Genomic DNA, 19,224 nt, shown 5'->3' with positions numbered 1-19,224 from the left:
CACTATTAGCACTTTTCAGTTTGTATTTGCTGCATTTCAAGTCCTCAGTAGTCACATATGACTATCAGATCTAGAACACTGTTTTTTTTGTTGTTGTTGTTTAGAGTCATTATTAAGAATTGGAAAGCTGCTTCACCGGTAGAGTGAATAACATTACTGAAGAAATGTAAGGAAGGAGACCATCATGAACTGACCATGAATCTCATATTGGACACTGTTGAAAGTGCTTTACATATCATCTTGGGTTTTACACCATAGCAAAATGGGGGACAAGAATCTGGGTGAAGGTAATTTATTGGAGGGGTGATTCCAGGATGCTAATTAAGTGAACATTTTTGAATCATATATTTCTATCAGTCACTGGATTGTCAGTTCTCCTGGGGACATGCCAGGGAACTAAATTGAATAGGCTTCAGAAGTATTCTTCTAAAAGACAGAATACAGGGACATTTGTCCAACAGCTCCTATTCCTCATTGGCTGAGGGTTGCTCCTATAGGTGTTAACACTCCCATATTTCTAGACATTCCTATATAAGCCTGAGAAATCTTATATCAGAATGAATCCTGAGACTGGAAAACTGACCAATAAAGCAAATGTGTGGGGTGAAGTTTTGCTGATATACTTGGGAGCTGACATTTGTTGTACTACTTGAAATCAGTGATGCACCAGGCATTTGGGAAAGCCTCTGCTATGTGTGTATTATAACAGTATCGTAGTCCATTCAGGCTGCCATAGCAAAAATGTTATTAACTGGGTGGCTTTATAAATAATAGGAATTTATTTCTTATAGCTTGGGAGGCTGGGGTGGTGAAGATCAAGACACTGGCAGATTTTGGTGTCTGATGAGGGCCACTTTCTTTGTTCACAGAATGGCACTTTGCTTTTGTGTTCTCATATCATGGAAGGGAAAAACTGGTCTCTTCAACCCATTATAAAGGACATGAATATCATTCCTGAGGGTTGTATCCTCATGTTCCTAATTACCTCCCAAAGGCCCACCTCCAAATGCCATCACTCTGGAGATTAGATTTCATCATAGGAAATTGTAGGGTGCACATTCAGACTATGCTAACATTGCTTGTAAAATAGATATTGTTATTTTCCATGTAAAGAGGAATTTGGGAATGAGAAAAATTCCAATAGCTATTCAAGGTGATATAACCCTTAAATGATAGAGTATAAGTCTATCAAACTATCCCTTACTATAAGGTCCATTAAGAACATATTTTTGGAGAACTTTTTCTTTTTGGGACACATCTCCAGAGATTTTTTTAAAATTGCATTTTGTGAATTGTTTCAGAAATTTAGACAAATCTATAAAGTAGATTTTTTTTTTATTGAGCGTCTTTAGTTTCTTTGAAATGAAAGTCCCATAAACTTTCCAAAGGGGTCTTATGAGAATGCAATATACTTTTTAAAAACACATATTTGTTACTGAGGTTGATATATTCTCTGACCTTCAAAAAGAAATTTTCAATAAATTTGTAAGTTCCATTATTTCCTGCTGCATTTCTAGTGCTGAGTTCATTTTCAAGTCGATTATTACTACAACAGATCCTCCCTAAATGAAGGGACTGAACACATCACAGACTGGACAGCTCCCATTATCTGAAATAGCCCTAAGCGGCTTTAATGCTGGAGATTTGGTTTAAAGGATTGTCCTTCTGGAAGACTAGCTCTAGTTGTTTGTGAGGCATAACAAATTATAAAATGATTATGGCTTCAGAGATGTATGTTTCTAAATGATTGCTTCACCAGTCCATAAAATGTCTGCTCTTAAAAAAATGGATGAAATATGAGAGCCCTACGAGATTGGATCATTGGGATATTATTAAGAATGTCTTTATAGGACTTGGATGCACGACCATTAGAGTTCAAGTATATAACTTACCAAGGATACTGACAGGGAGTCATCACCATAAAGAAAGAAGGGCAAGTTGAAAAATGAAGAAAAATGAAATAGAAAATAAACCTAACCTAGAAAAATAATTGAAAGAGTTCAGCCTAAACGGTTCACTGTATTTTCCTCTGCAGAGGGCTATGGGGTTTAGAGTAGTCAGAGATGAAGTTGGAAGTCTTTTCTCTTCTCTCTTTGCTTATGTACTGACTTGATTTCTAAATATACAAACACATACCATGTGCAACTAAAAAAGATCTTAAAAAGAAACATGCCATTAATATACTATGTTTCAGTTTTCTCCTGTTACTTTTGCTTGTTATCTACTTTTCAAGTCTAATAAAGTGGAATAAGTATTCATTAAACTTCACTGAAAAAAAGAGGATACCTTCAAAACTTTTTATGTATTCAACAGATTTCATTTTGTAATCAGGGATACTTTCCAGCTTTTTAACATTTTCTTCAAAAATTAAATTTTACTGTTAAATATTATTTCATGCTTGTCAGGCTCATCTGTGCAGTGAAGGACATGGTGCTTTGTGCTAAAGGCACTCCAAAAAAAGCTTTTTAGAAATTAGAATCATGAAAAGTTATCTGAATCAGAAAGGGAGTATTTGACAAAAGAGCAGATACAAAATTTTAATATTTAATGTTTGTTTTGTCACCTGATCTCTTCTGTGTATTTATTTTAAGGACCTCATTCTTAATGTAAAAATTTTACATACAAACTTCCATGCAGTTGGATTTGGGACATTGCTTGACCTTTTCCAATGGAGTTATTTCTCCTCCCTACATTTTGCTGAAGGAATGGGGTTGGGTGGCTGTTAAATTTTGGTTAGCTGACTTCTTATTTCTGATTCTAGCTGATTGAAGCACAAAATAAGCCTTGATTTGAGCCTTGATTCATTTTGTGTCTTGTGGAATTTATCTAAGAAAGACAAAAGACCCAGCCAGGTGCTGGAGGTCTCTGGAGCTATGGGCTGAGACAAGAGCAGGCATGTTGGGGTCTTATGCATGTTTGGCAAGCAAAGGGGCTCAAGGGAATGATGGTGATACCCAGAGAACAACATACACAAAAGCTAGCACATTTAATGAGAGAGAGGACCAAATTATTGTCTTATTTTATTAATTATAATTTACATTTCTTCCAGCCTTGTGTAATATTAGATAGCTCTAAATATTATTTTACTTTATATAGACTGAATGAGGCAGGTGTATATCACAGTAATTAAGACACTGATTAGAATGCTTCTTTCCTTATTGGAGTACCTCTGTTTGAGTCCAAATCCCAGTTCCCTGCTTTTGCACACCCTGGGAGGCAGCAGGTGATGGCTGAAGTAGTTACCAACCAAGTGGGAGACCCACACTAAGGTCCCAGCTCCAGACTACAGCCTGGCCCTGCTCTGGCTACCACAGTCATTTGGAGAGTGAACCAGTAGATGAACAATCTTTGTCTGTCTGTTTCTTCCTCTTTCATTCAAATAAAATGAAAAATAAAAAGGTGCACAAGTGTATGCTTAGTGCTGCCCAGCACTATACTGATTTCTCTAGTCCTTTATTCTCCAGCCCGCTATCCAGTCACTTACTATTTTCTTCTTTCTTTTCAAAGTGTCTTTTACCCCTTCCTCACTCTGCTGACACCTTGATTTCTGTTTAATAATCCTCAAATATTAAGTAACAATATTAATTTTCTACTTCATATTTATTTTATTTTTTAAAAAGATTTATTTAATTTATTTGAAAGAGTTACAGAGAGAGACAGAGCCAGAGAGAGAGAGAGAGGTCTTCCATTTCATTGGTCCACTCCCCAAAAGACTGCAATGGCCAGAGCTGAGCTGATCTGAAGCCAGGAGCCAAGAGCTTCTTCTGGATCTCCCACACAGGTGCAAGGGCCCAATAATTTAGGCCATCTTCTACTGATTTCCCAGGCCATAGCAGAGAGCTGGATCGGAAGAGAAGCAGCTGGGACTCAAACTGGCACCTATATGGGATGCTGGTGCTGCAGGCTGGGTGTTTAACCTGCTGCACCACAGAGCCGGCCACTTTCATATTTATTTTTAAATATTGTGTTATTTCAGTTTCCAAAGCCAAATTAATTATTAATTAATTATATTTACCTGAGGGGCAGAGAGGCAGAGTAAGAGAGAGAGGCAGACAGAAAGAGAGCTCCCATTTACTCCCCAAATGCCTGAAAAGGATGGGGTTAGACTAGGCCGAAGCCAGGATCCAGAAACTGGATATTCAGTCCAAATCTTGCACGTGGGTGGAGGGGACCCAGCTACTTGTGAAATCATCAGCTGCCTCCCAGGGTTGCATTAGCAGAAAGCTGGAATCTAGAGCTGAGTCAGGACTCAAAACCCAGGCACTCCAGTACAGGATGATGACATCCCAAGTAGCATCTTAACTGCCATTCCAAAAGCTTGCTCCCAATATGTATTTTTTTTTTAATTAAAAGGGGGCCAATGCTGTGATACAGTTTACTAAGCTTCCACCTCTGGTGCTGGCATCCCATGTGGGCACCGGTTCAAGTACTGGCTACTCTTCTTCCAATTCAGCTCTCTACTCTGGCCTGGGAAAACAGTAGAAGATGGCCTGAGTGTTTGGGCCCCTGCACCTGCACCTGCTCCTGGCTCCTGGCTCCTGGCTTCAGACCAGCCCAACTCCTGACACTGTGACCATTTGGGGGATGAACAAGCAGGTGGAATACCATTCTCTCTGGCTCTCCCTCTCTGTCCATAACTCTACCTATCAAAACAATAAAATCTTAAAAAAAAGCATTAAAGGACACTTTGAACATGCTCCTGCCACCACAGCTACTCATGATTTGCTTTGTGCCTATATACTCTGACTTTCATACTAGGAATGCATTCTCCATATTTCTGACTAAGGTCAGCCCTATTACTCTCTTACCAGTTTCCATCTCTCCTGATATATTTCCCTCTCATCTTATCAGCAGGATGCATCTCTCTTCTGTAAAATCATAGTGTATCTGTTGCTTTGTTATTTTCAACAGCTTATAAATGCTATTATTTTTTTCTGTCTTAAGGAGAAGAAATTTGTTCCAGACTATTTATCTACCCTCAGCTACTGAATCATTTCTATGTTCCTATAAAAAGACACTGTTCTCAATAGTTATATATATTTGATATCAGCAATTCATTTGTCTCGCATTTTCTAGCTAGTCATTCATTCTCACAGAACAGCTTTTGTGAAAATTATTATTGACTTCCACATAGCAAAAACCAATGATGGATCTCAGTTTTTATCTTTCTTAACCTGTTGACAATGTTTGACAGACATAATCATTCTGCTAAATATTTTCTTTACTTGGATTTTGGGTCACCATACACTTAGTTATGTTCCTTCTTACTGGCATCTCCTTTTAGCTCCTTGTTCTGTACCTTTATGTGTTCCCAGCCTTTCCTGGTCATTTGGTGTGCACAGATTATGTCACAATTCTCTTCACTTTCTTTTAGATTTATTTATCTTACTTATTTGAAAGGCAGAGTTAAACAGAGAGAAAGAGAGAGAGAGAGAGAGAGAGAGAGAGAGAGAGAGAGAGAGAGAGACTGATTTTCCATCAGCTGGTTCACTCCCCAAATGGCTGCAACAGCCGGGGCTGGGCCAGGCTGACGCCAAGAACCAGGAGCTTCTTCTATGTCTCCCATGTGGGCACATAGACCCAAGGACTTGGACTATCTTCTGCTGCTTTGCCAGGTGCATTAGCATGGGGCTGGATTGCATGTGGAGCAGTCAGGTCTCGAACTGGCTCCAATATGGGATGCTGGTGTTGCAGGCAGAGGCTTAACCTGTTATGCCATAATGCTGGCCCTTCTTCATTTTCTATAGTTCTTTCTAGGTAATTTCTCCTAGAAAAGTGGTTTTAAATACTCTCTATATTAAGGACACTCAGGTTGACTGCTTAAGCCCCAATGTTTTTCCTGAACTCCAAAATCACATACCTAGCTTCCTACTCACCTTTCCATCTTAGATAAGTATCACAAATTTTTAATTGTTTGATGGCATCAGGAATCCAAACTTGTAACTCTCCTTTGTTTTTAGATAATATTATTGAGATACAACTCACAGCATGCAATTTGTATTTGGTTTTGGTTACTATAATGAAATACCTGAGCAAGGTTAATTTTATAAAGAAAAGAGGTTTATTTTGGCTTCTGATGCTGCAGATTTATAGTCCAAGATTGGATGAACCCCAGTGTTTAAGCTTGTGGTTATGGTGTTCTTGCTGGCACAGTCCTTCTGTGGCAGAAAGCATCACGTGCAAGAAATGGGGAGTGTGTATATTTTTTCCACATGTCTGTCTATGTCTTGTCTCTTTCCCTCTTCTTATGGAGACACCAGGATTCAATCATTGGGCATTGTCCAATGACCTAATCCAATACTATCACTTTTCTTTTTTAAGAGATTAAAAACTTATTTATTTGAAAGGCAGAGAGAGAAAGAGAGAGAGAGAGAGAGAGAGAGAGAGAGAGAGAGAAGAGAGAAGAGAGGAAGGGAGGGAGGGAGTGAGGGAGAAAGAAAGAAAGAAAGAAAGAAAGAAAGAAAGAAAGAAAGAAAGAAAGAAAGAAAGAAAGAAATAAGAGAAAATAAGAGATCGTCCATATGCTGGATCACTCCCCAAATGGCTGCAATGGCCAGGGCTGGACCAGGCCATAGCCAGGAGCCAGGAGCTTCCTCTGGATCTCCTACATGCGTGTGTGAGCCCAAGGACTTGGGTCATCTTCTGCTTTCCCAGGTGCATTAGCAGGAAGCTAGATTGGAAGTGGAGCAGCCCAGATTTGAACTGGTGTCCACATGGGATGCCAGCACTACAGACAGTAGTTTAACCTGCTGTGCCAGAGAGTTGGTTCCTGCAATCACTTTTCATACACTAGCTCTAAATAGCATAATTGCATTGTGTTTATATCCTCTCAATACAGTTAACTTTTGGGATTATACTCTTGTGTGAGTTTAAGGTAGAAAATTCATACTGCAGCACAATTCAATCATTTGAAGTGTACAATTCAATGATATGTTTACAGTTATGCAACCAATATTGCTATTAATTTTAGAACATTTTTATTGTTCCCCCAAATCTCATACACCTTAGGTGTCCTTGTCCTGCACTTCCCAGCTCCCCTTCAGTCTTCTTTCAGAGCATGGTAACCACTAACCTACTATATGTATCTGTAGATTTTCTTTTTGTATACATTTCAGATATATGTAATCATACAACATATGATTTTTGATGATTGGCTCTTTCACTTAGCATGTTTTTAATTCAATCTACATTGTAGTATGTATCAGTATTTTGTTCCTTTTGATTTCCATTTCCATATGATATATTTTATGTGGACACACCGCATTTGTACATTCATCATTTGATGGTAATGTGGATCATGTCTACCTTTTGGCTACTATGAATACTCTTGCTAAGAAATTAATGTACAAGATTTTGTGGGGTATGCATTTTAATTTCTCTTGGGTTTGTTCTTAGAAGTGGAATTATTGGCTCATAGGATAACTTTATTTTTAACTTTTTCAGGAATTGTCAGACTATTTTCCAAAGCATCTTGGAACTCTCTTATATTGGTACTCATTCCATTGGTGATCTCATCTACCCATCCATCATTTTAAATATCATCTGTATGTTGAAGTCTCAGAAACTCACATTTGGAGTCTATAGCTTGCTCCTGAAGTTCAGATGTATATGAACCATCCATTGCCCATTAACATATTCTTTACTGAGCTCCTAATTTTCCTTTCCACTCTGTATCCCTAACCTCATGTCTCCCTTTCCCCCTGTCTTCTCAATTAATGATGATTGCATTCTTTCAGTTGCTTAGGATGAGAACCTCAGTCATACTTCACTCTCCTTTTTCTGTTCCAGCCCACATGTAATCTGTCAGCAAATCCTTTTGACTTTACTTTCAATATACTCTCCCCCACTTCTGTACAGTATCTTTTCTGCTACTACCCTAGTACAAGTAATTGTCACTTCATTACTGCAATCTTGGTGTCCTTGCTCTAGCCTTGATTATCCGTTAGTCACTTTTCATGACAGTACCCTGAATGAACTTTTAAAAAACACTTCAATGGCTTTCCATTTCATTCAGAGCAAAATTTCAAGTCTTCAAAATTGTCTATGACACTCCAGGTAATCTAGCTCCACATTCCCTTTCTAATGACCTAGTGCTACTACACTCTCTGTGCTTAAGCCATGTTGGCCACCTGCTGTTACGGGGACATGACCAGCGGATCCTTACAACGGGGTCTTTGCAGTTGCTGTTCTCCTCCTCAGAATGCACATCTCATTGAAATTGGCATTGTTCACTTTCTCATCTCATCTTTGCCCGGATGTTACCATTTCTGTGAGGCTTTCTCTGACTAGCTTATTATAATCTGCAAAACCATCCTCCAGTCTTAGCACTCACTTCCCCATTCAAGGTTTTATTTCCAACCCTGCCCGCATCAGGATTCATTACTCTCTGACATACAAATAATGAATTATTTTTGCTTATTTATTTTTCTCTCTCTTCCAGGATCTAAGTCCATGAGAAAAGGGATTTTTGATTTTTTTGTTCACTGATCTACAGCTCCTTGAATAATGTTATTCACCTCTTAATTAAAATCAATCAAAGATACATTTTAATTTGTATGACCTGAATCTGTGTATCATATGTTTTAAACTTGTTGGTAGAAAGAAACTAAAAACATTTTATATGGTTGAGCTTAAGTTTACTGGTTAAACAAACTACACCATGTTAGATATTTAAGACGTGTTTTCAAATACATGATTCTTAAAATTTATAGAAGGCATTGGACCTTCCAGTAAATGTTTTATTAAGTTCTTATCTAAGGGTTGAAACGGTTTGCTAAGTATTCATGTAATATTGCTATTGTCAGCAAGTGATCTAGGACTTGCTCCCTCATTTCTCTATTCTAAGCCCAACTTGTTCTTTCACTTCTCTATTCTCTTCAAGGTAGGGAACTAATTCTATTATGAAGGAATCTGTGGGACGCACAATTTAATCTTTAGACCTTATAAGAGATGGCTGACATTTTTCTGTAATAGCATAGCCAAAATAAGAACTTAACCAATAATCTCATAGCGAGATTCACATCGCCATCAGCGAAGTATACAGTAAGTAGAAAAAAAAAAAACCTCCCTTTCAGACCAAAGGGAAAGAAAGTTTTAAAGTGAGAATATAATTTTCCTCAGAAAAACTACTACAGAACATGCCTGTGACTATAGACTTATAGTTCAGGCCACCGAAGATTAAAGATGGGACACGGGCACTCCCTTGACTTGCATCCTCTGGTCTGCTTTAACACAAACCAGGAGGAAAAGAAAGCTAGGCATCAGAAGCAATGGGTGGCAGGCCTATTAATGGCTGATCTGTGCAGTGATCTGCCCTCAAGGAGACCCAACAGGCCAGTCCACTGCAGTGGCTTTCAATGTGGTAAGCCTGGGCTTCAGCAGAAGTCAGCTTGTGAAGAGCCCTGGCAGCTCTGCCAAGAGTTGGATCACTGGAAATGGACCTGCCCTGGAATCGAAGGATGCCCAGGTCAGAGCCACAGATCTTATTGGCTCCAAGCTGAAAAGCCCTTCACTCAGCCCAACTTCCAAAGTGACCACTGCAGCTGAGGGGATGGTCAAGTAGGGTCAGCAACATTGCAGGCAGAACTGTAAATTTCTTGTTAGTGATGCCACCTGCCTTTACCTGGCCAGCTCTCCTCCCAGGCCAGCCAAGTAATGAAAGTCAACAGAGTGCCTTCCCCTAGGAGGTTCACACCTCCCTTAGGATATACCCCATGTGAAGAGATAGATAGGTCTGAGCCTCTTAACTTACAAGGCCTAAAACCCAACAGATTATTATCAAGCCCCTTCTATCAGGTTCTATTTGCCTCTCAATCAGAAAAATTACTTGTAGTTTAGACAGCACCTTTCTTAGCTCCTCTAATGATGACTCTGTCCTTTGTTCTAGACCCTGTCTAGTGCACTTGAGCCTCATTCCTTTGTAATCATAACCTCTACTCTACCACCAATGGCTCTACTCCCAACCTGTGTGTACTGATGGTCCTCTTCCCCACTTAATGCTGTATAATTGTTCAGACCTGGTTAAGGCCACTCTTAGGATCATTGGTTACTATCCTCACCCTGTCTTTTATGACCTTGTCTAAATATGATCAGAGTCGGGGAACTTGGAAGGCTTCCATAGCCTTGGCAACTCATGACGACAGCCTAGGGTGGTTACTGGCGCCATAAACTAGAGTGTCAATTTGTTGGGTCAACAACAGGAGCCACTGTGCGCTTGCTCCTGATGTGGGATCTCTGTCCTTGATGTACTGTACATTTTGATTTAATGCTATAACTAGTACTCAAACAGTATGTTTCACTTTGTGTTGCTATGTGGGTGCAAACTGTTGAAGTATTTTATACTAAATTGATCTTCTGTATATAAATAGAATTGAAAATGAATCTTGATGTGAATGGAAGGGGAGAGGGAGCGGGAGAGGGGAGGGTTGCGGGTAGGAGGGAAGTTATGGGAAGGGGAAGCCATTGTAATCCATAAGCTGTATACTGGAAATTTATATTCATTAAATAAAAGTTAAAAAAAAATAAAAATAAAAAAAAATTGTTCAATAAATATTTGTGCAAGACATTCTAAAAAATTTCCAAAAATTTCACCTTTTAAAATTAGTTTTTAATTAACAAACAGGATATATTTATTGTTTACAACACATTTTGAAATATGTATATGTTGTAGAATGAATAAATTGAGCCAGTTAACATATGTATAAGCTCACATACTTTTATTATTTGTTTTGAGAACTCTTAAAAACCTACTGTTATAGCATTTTTAATAATTTGAAAGCCATTTCCTGTCAGTACCTCATTCACATCCTCTTTGCACCTGCTTTTCTTGGACCTGTGGATGACACTTGTAATTCCCTGCCCAGGGGCTTTCCATGGATGCAGGCACATAGTTGTGAGTATAGGTCAGAAGTGCTGTAGGTTAACATCCTCTCACCTTATCATCCTCTCTCTCAGGAAGTAGAACACTGAAGTCTGTTCTAAACCATGTCTTATAGTCCCAGAGGGACTGAGCCACAGTTGACCTTCTCATTAATGTACCTTTGAGTTGACTTCCTTCCCTGCTTTGTCTTACTTCTGTAACTCTTTGCTAGTGCTTCTGAGATCATCTCATAAATAAACTTCTTATCTGTGTCTTCTTCTGGGGGAACTCAAAGATAATAATCTTTGCCTATATTTCTATTTCTTTTTTTAAAGTATTTATTTATTTTATTTGAAAGAGTTACAGAGAAGCAGAGGCAGAGAGAGAGGGAGAGAGAGAGAGAGAGAGAGAGGTCCCCTATCTGCTGGTTCACTTCCCAGATGGCTGCAATGGCCAGAGCTGTGCCGATCCGAGACCAGGAGCCAGAAGTTTCTTCTGGGTATCCCATGCAGGTGCAGGGGCCCAAGGACTTGGGCCATCTTCTACTGCTTTCCCAGGCCACAGCAGAGAGCTGGATCAGAAGTGGAGCAGCCGGAACTCAAATCGGTGCCCACATGGGATGCCAGCACTGAAGGCGGCAGCTTTACCCACTACTCCACAGCTCTAACTCCTATAAATCTATTTCTTAATGTTATATTCTTCAAAATGGAAATTGGGTCCAGGAGTAGATATTTTTAAAGGCAATTTCTATTCTTTTGAAAACTATTTATTTACTTAAAAGTCAGAGAAAGAGAGACATCTCCCATCTGTTGGTTTACTGTCCAAATGTATGCAATGGCTAGAACAGGCCATGCCAAAGCCAGGGGCCAAGAAGTCAAACTAATGCTTCCCCATGGGTTACAGGGAACAAAGTACTTGAATCATAATCTGCTGCCTCCAAGGGTGCACAGTCACAGAAAATTGGAATGGAGAGCAGAGTTAGGACTTGAACCCAGGATGTGAACGTCCCAAGTTGTGGCCCAGCCACTTCTATGAATATTTGGAAAATTCCATTTTATGAGTCATGAGTGGGATCTAAGAGTTCATCTCCTTCTGTAGAAGGCTTGAAAAACCAAATACTCAATTTGTTGACCTCTTTTGAAACAAAGGCATGAGCATGTGACTTCTGGTTTATTAACCAGATGGATATAACATAGATTATGTTTGGCAAGTAGATATGCAAAGAAGACACAACAGAGAACTCTTCTCTTTGTTGGTGAAGGCAATGTTGACAGCTTTGACTTTCTGAAGACCACGTTGGCAATGATGCCTAATCCATGTTGGCCACTTGTATCCACTGCCAGCAGGGTGGACAGAACAAGCTACATGTCAATATCATATCCTAAATAAATCTTTTATTTCTGTGTCTGCTTCTTGGGGAACTCATAGGTAAAAGCCTTTGCCTTTATTTCTATTTCTTAATGTTATATTCTTCAGAATGGAAACTGGGTCCAAGAGTGGATGTTTTAAAGGCAATTTTTTTATTTTTAAAAATTATTTATTTATTTGAAAGGGTGACAGAGAGAGAGAGAGAGAGAGAGAGAGAAAGAAATCTTCTGTCTTCTGTATGCTGATATACTCCCCAAATGTGTACAAAAGGCTTGAACTAGGCCAATAGAAATGTAGTTTGAACCACTTATACCATTGTAAGCTTTTTTGTAACCTAATTTATTTAACATGAAATAGAGATAAATAAAGTTAATTTTAAGAATATTTTAATTTATTTTTAAAAATATAACATCAGCTTTATTGCTATGTAATTCACACACTGTATAATTCACCCATTTAAACTGTACGGTTGACTGATTTGCAGCATATTTATAGAGTTGTATGATGATCTCCACTATCTAATACTTGGAAATATTTTTATCACCCCAAAAGAAACCCTTTACATAGTCAATCTCTATTCTCCCCACTGCCTTCACTCCCAGACCCTACTAATCTACTTTTGTCACTATGGTTTATGTATTCTGGATATTTTGTTTTATTTAAAAATTATTAATATAAAGAGAACAGATTTCATGTGTTTCATAGGTACAGTTCTAAGAAAATAATCACAATTCTCTCCATTCTTCTTTCCCTCCCTCAGCCCCTCTGAACTTTCTTTTTTTTTCTTTAATTTTTGAAAACACCATTTCAGTCTACTCTATAATCAAAGGCTTAAAGCACCACTTGTCTAGAATATTCAATACATAAAACTAGAAAGACTACAGTTCCATAGGAGTGCAAACAAGGACTAAAAACAGCAATCAAATCTCAAGATGTCCATTTCATTCCTATACATTTTTTTGCATTCTATTTAACTATTACATATCAGAAACCATATGAAATTTGTCTTTTTTGGAACCTGCTTATTTAACTAAGCTTAATGGTTTTCAGTTGCATCCATTTTGTGGCAAAAGACAGAATTTCATTCTTCTTTTTCCACTTTACATAAAGACAAGCCCTTTAACAGGCTCATTAAAGAGATTTACCTGGCCAGGGGAAGCCAGTTGGTCTTCTGTCTCTTTCATCCTCTTGTTTATTTCCAGGACTTTAATTGTTACCAGATCTCAACATGTTCAAAGAACAGTTTCATAACAAATCTGTAAGATGAAAGAATATCCACAGAATTTTACAAAACATTGTTCATTTATATTAGATGTGTGTGTGTGTGTGTGTGTATTGTGAGTAAGCCAAAAGGGAACTGCTGATTTTAGATCAGGCTGATTTTTGCATGATGGAGACAACTCACTGAGATTCTGGATTCAATGTGCCTCTTCACACTGGGAATAATTATAATTGTTTGTTTGGTTGACTTATCTAAGGAACAAAGCCTCACATTGTGTTTGAATCTGAAACAACCAGTGACACTGTTATTCTAAAACCCAGCAGATGCTGGCAAAGAAGAGCAAATTGAACTGATTTCTTCTTACTCAAAATTTCATATACTTGAACATTTGAAAGATGTAGAACAAAAGGAGAAAATAAAAGTTGGGGTGTTTGTCAATGTAGGTGAACACTGTCAAGCATTCAATTCATGAGTGTACTTTTTTTTTTTTTTTTTTACCTACTAGAATACTCTGAAACAAACTTTGAATCTTATAGGAACTAAAGGGGAAAATTCATTCATTCAAATATTTATTGAATATCTACTATATTCACATACAGTACTCTAGTACTGCAGGTGGATCAGTAGACTAGCAGATAAAACTTCCTTCATGTAGCTTGTATTCTGGTGGAGAATGACAAAGAATAAATACATGAATTAAAGTATACAGTATATCAGAAGCTGATCTCAGCAAGTGGAAAAATAAAGCTGGATAAATCAAGATTTCCAGGGTATATTCTTTTATCTTTTATATGATATTTATTTATTTATTTGAATATCAGAGTTAAAGAGTGGGGGGGGGGAGAGAGAGAGAGAGAGAGAGAGAGAGAGAGAGAAAGAGAGTCTCTCACCCTCTGATTCAGTCCCCAAGTGGCCACAATGGCTAGGCTGGACAAGGGCGAAGACAGGAGCCAGGAGCTCCATCCAGGTCTCTCACATGGGTGCCGGGTGCCCAAGCACTTGGGGCATCTTTTGATGCTTTAACCAGGCCACTACTAGGGAGCTGGATTGGAAATAGAGCAGCCATGACATGAGCCAATGCCTATTTGGGATGCCAGTGTCACAGGTGGTGACTTTACCTGTTACACTGCAATGCAGGCACCCAGGGGACATTCTTAAAAAGCGTTGTCAGAAGTGGTGTCACTGAGAATATCACATTGAGCAATGGCCTAAAGAAGATATTGAAGTAGCCGGTGCACCTCTAGGGGAAGAGTACTCTAGATAGAAAGAACACAGAGAGCAAACATCAGGAATATGACTGGCCTGATGTATTATAGTGATCTGAGGTGATAATGGTGGGAGAAGGGGTCAGAGACAGAGCAGAGCTATATTGGGTTATATGTTTCCTCAGATGAACGATAGAGGATTATATTATGAGTAGTGAGGATAAGAAACCAACACTGAATTTAGACATGGCCAGATGTCCTCCTTCAGCAAATGGAGGTCGTTAATCTAAAATCAGGTCCAAGGCAATCATGAAAGCAGAAATAAGTTGCATAAGTAATTTCACTAGCTCCCACCTTGCATCATCTTGCATTCCTCCATCATCATGGAGGAATTCCTTCCCTTGATTCTGGTTAAATATGGTTTTGTACATGTTTGTAGCAACCAGAAGATTGCTAAGGCTTTACTTCTATCCTCAGAAGTGGCCATGAAAGACAGCCAAGAAAGGGAACTCTTCCTGTGGACAGAAATTGAAACAATTTATCTTATTGTTCATTTTGTCTGTTACTAGAGAGCCTACAGTATGTACACTGATTGATGGGCAGTGGCTAATGGTATAATCAGATTGTTGGAGACCTAAACTGAATTATAAGACTGATCACAATGTATTAGGGGAACCTCAATGAATTGGGTTTCAAAGTATGACTAAATATATTCTATATGAATAACCAACAAAGTCACTGTGAATGAGGCTTTGGTCAGGTAGACAAGATGACTCAACCTAGTTATGTCAGCCCGCTTCTTTCCCAAGCCTCTGTAGTGACTGATCAAAGTGGAAAAGGTGGCAGACATTAAACAATGAATTTTTCTCAAGAATATGACCTTGCTGCCCTTGCCAGCAGGAGTTAACAACCCTGAGCTTGAGATAAAGTATTGTAGCCTAGGGAGGCCGACTAGACCCCTTCCATCAAGGAGAAGGCTATGACACTTAGGATTTTTAATCTGCTTTTCTTCTGCATTTTTTTCTTCTTTCAGTGCCACCATCTATGAACTGGGTAAGGGGAATAAATTTGGAACAATCAAGATTATGAGGATATAGAAATGTACATTTTTATGAAGAGTTCCTCTGATCAAATAAGTTTATTTTACACAGAAAGAAGTGAAGCAAAGGATTATTGGCAGGCCTAAAATACCATGGCCCTGAAACTACTGTGCTCTACCAGAGTGTCACATACCGTACAGCTAGGATACAACACTTTGTCAGAAGACTGTTTTATAGTATCCTTTTAGGAAAGGGTCAATTTGTAATATTATATCTCTCATAGATTTTAAAATATTAAAAATATGAATTTCTTGGTGATAGAAGTAAAAGCAGAATTTACCCAAGAGTACATAGGGATCTATGTGCACATTTTCCCTCTGTCCCTACTTTTATGGACTTTGATGATTTTAGTAATTTTTTCTATATTTTAATTTTATCTGAGATAAAATAAAATACATATCTTTATACATGTGTGTGTGTGTATATATATATATATATATATATAGAGAGAGAGAGAGAGAGAGAGAGAGAGAGAGAAATAGAAGATCTTCCATCTGTTGGTTAAGTCCCTAAATGCCTGCAACATCTGGGCCAGACTCAAGCCAGGAACCAGAATTCAATCCTAATCTTCTACGTGAGTAGCGGGGACTTAAGCATTTGAGACATCTGCTGCTTCCCAGGGTAAGCATTATCAGCAAGCTGGTTCAGAAGCAGAAGAGTCATGACTTGAACCAGGTACTCTGATATGTGATGTGTGTATCCTCAGTGGCATCTTAACTGATGTGCTAAACATCCATCCCTGAGGATTTTAGTATTGAAGAATGGAATGTTTCTACTTGGGATACAGCAAAGTTTCCTTTAAGTCTGAGGCTTAGAATGTCTTTTAGCCATTTAAAGTTCTTTATTCCACAGAGTAAGTTGGCAAAATGAAGTTATGGATGCTGCCTGATTAAACCTCTCAAGTATTTCTCTACATTGTGGATCCAGAGAGAAGCATATCTAGATTTACTTGCCATACTGCTATGCTCATGGTACAGTTTAATAAGAGGTTAAACCAACTATGTATAGAATAATCAGTGGCTTAGGTACATTGCATTTGAAATTTTGATTCGCATACTGGTTGAAGAAGAGCCATGATAGTCTGGAGTACTGGATGAAAACAAAGAACACATAGAGCTGGTCATAGAGAAGATAAATAGTGAGTACTTTTCTTTCTCAACAGAAAGCTTTGAGTTTATCAAGGCCTCTCTTTCTTCATGGGTTCTAAACGTCAACTTTTGTTCTCCAGGCTCATGAGACTAAAGCAAGCTCTGCTAATCTTCTGAGTGTTAAGTTTCCCCCTGACCTTTCCTCTTTTAGATTTTGGATCATCAAGTTCTCATAGTCTTGGTAGCTTGATGATACATTGAAACAGATTATTTTTTTAATTTCAAGTTTTTATTTTTCTCAATAGTGTGGTTAGCCTCAAACAGTCTTGTCTGTTAGCAAACTCAGAGTGCCATTTTCCTTTCCTTAATCTTGCTTATCCCAGTTTACAATTATAAATTAATTTCTTTGATTGTTTGTTAATGCCTATCTTTCCCAGGTGATAAAACTAGATACCATACCTGTCATTGCTCACTATAGTATCTATAATCTAGCGCAGTTCTAAACCTATAGAAAATACATAATATTTACTGAACCAATGAATTAAAGAAACTTGGGCATTCATGTTGTTATTGTTAACAGCAGCAAGCACTACTGTTCTACACCAGTCTCAAGAGACAGCATGTAGAGTCTAAAACTGTGCTCTGATATTTTAAGGACATATTTAAGGATTTTTCCCCTATTGATCTAGGCTTTATCGTATATGGATTTTTAAATGGCTCATTAAGGGATAAATACCAATCACTAGAAGGGAGGGGAAAGCCTAAGGAAACTTACATAGAAACATTTAGTACCACAGACCCCAAGCATTTCAGAGCCACTCACAAAATGGGCACTGATTATGTCAAGAAATTTAACCTTAAAGACTTGGATAAGAAGTCAAGTGGTGTTGGAGCTGGTGCTGTGGCGTAGTAGGCTAGACCTCTGCATGTGGCACCAGCATCCCATATAAGCACTGATTTGTACCCCGGCTGCTCCTCTTCTGATCCAGCTCTCTTCTTGCAGCCTGGGATGACAGTGGAAGATGGCACAAGTGCTTGGTCCCCTGCACCTATTTGGGAGACCTGAAGAAACTCCTGGCTCCTGACTTCGCATTGGCCCACCTCTGGCCATTAGGGCCATTTGTAGAGTGAACCAGTGAATAGAAGACCTTTCTCCTTCTCTGTAACTCTGCCTCTCAAAAAAAAAATAACTAAATAACTAAATAACTAAAAATGTCAAGTGGTGTCAGTATCTAGGTATCCACTGAATAGAGTGTGAACTGAATATAGTAATGAAAGTAAGCTTATGATATCCCTGAGGAAGAAACAATGTAAACAAGTCAGTAGCTACAAATGTGATACATGATAAAGCAGAGACCCAGAGTCCAATATATTCTTGAAATTCATAGGTGTGTGGATTGTTGTCTTTGTTCAATTTTATGCTTTATAAATAAGAATAACTAAATTATTAATGCATGTTTGCTATCTGCATAAAGATTTATAACTATGCATGGATATAGATACATTTAATTTAGAGTATATGAAGATGATTTATTAATGATTCTTGGTTATAAATCCTTGGAAGAACTCTAATTACTCTGTACTTATTTCTTAATTAGGCAATATGAAACCCCCATAATAGCTACTAGCTGTGAATAAGAGTGTTGTAAAAGTTACTCAAGTAATTGCCTCTCAAACTTGAACTGTACTTAAAGTGACAAGTCATAAGCGTTAAATAAAAAATGAAAAAACAGAAGTATCTCACTGTCATATTAAAAATCATTCAGCCTTCTAGTTCCTGAGCACAGTTGAATAGAGCCATCTATTTAGAAATATAGTGTCCACCCTGGATGATCCCAACAAGGCATTTATTTATGACCAATTTTATTTTGTAATTGAATCATTTAAGAAACTATGTAGAGCAGGGAGCCACTATACATTGAGGTGCTGGTAACAAAGACCCAGCTAGGCTAAACCAAGTAGAGGCCATATTCTCTGGTGTTAACAAAAGGCTAAATGAATTATGTCTTGGGCTTAAATGAAAGCTTCATGGTTGTTAGGAACCCAGTCTCCTATGCTTCTTTAGAGGATGGCTTTACATCTTCAAGTACATATGATGTCATCTAGAATCCCTTTCATTTAACTATGTCTAAGGCAGAAAGAAGGGAGGAATAAATGATAACAGAGCATTTTCCTCCTGTTGAGTCAGTGTTTTTTAAACTCCAGAAAGCCAGCAGTGAATCCTTATTTTACTGGTCTTCTATTATAGTGAAGGAGGGTGAGAAATACAGTCATTGAGAGAGGAATATCATCACCTGGAATATGTGTGAATTCAGTTAATGAGAAAAATTTGCAAGAAAGGCCAAAACATTTATTGGGTTCTGTCACAGAGGTTCAAAATGAT

The sequence above is a fragment of the Lepus europaeus genome, chromosome 2 (assembly GCF_033115175.1).
Source record: "Lepus europaeus isolate LE1 chromosome 2, mLepTim1.pri, whole genome shotgun sequence".
Lineage (NCBI taxonomy): Eukaryota > Metazoa > Chordata > Mammalia > Lagomorpha > Leporidae > Lepus > Lepus europaeus.
This window is presented reverse-complemented; position numbering follows the sequence as displayed.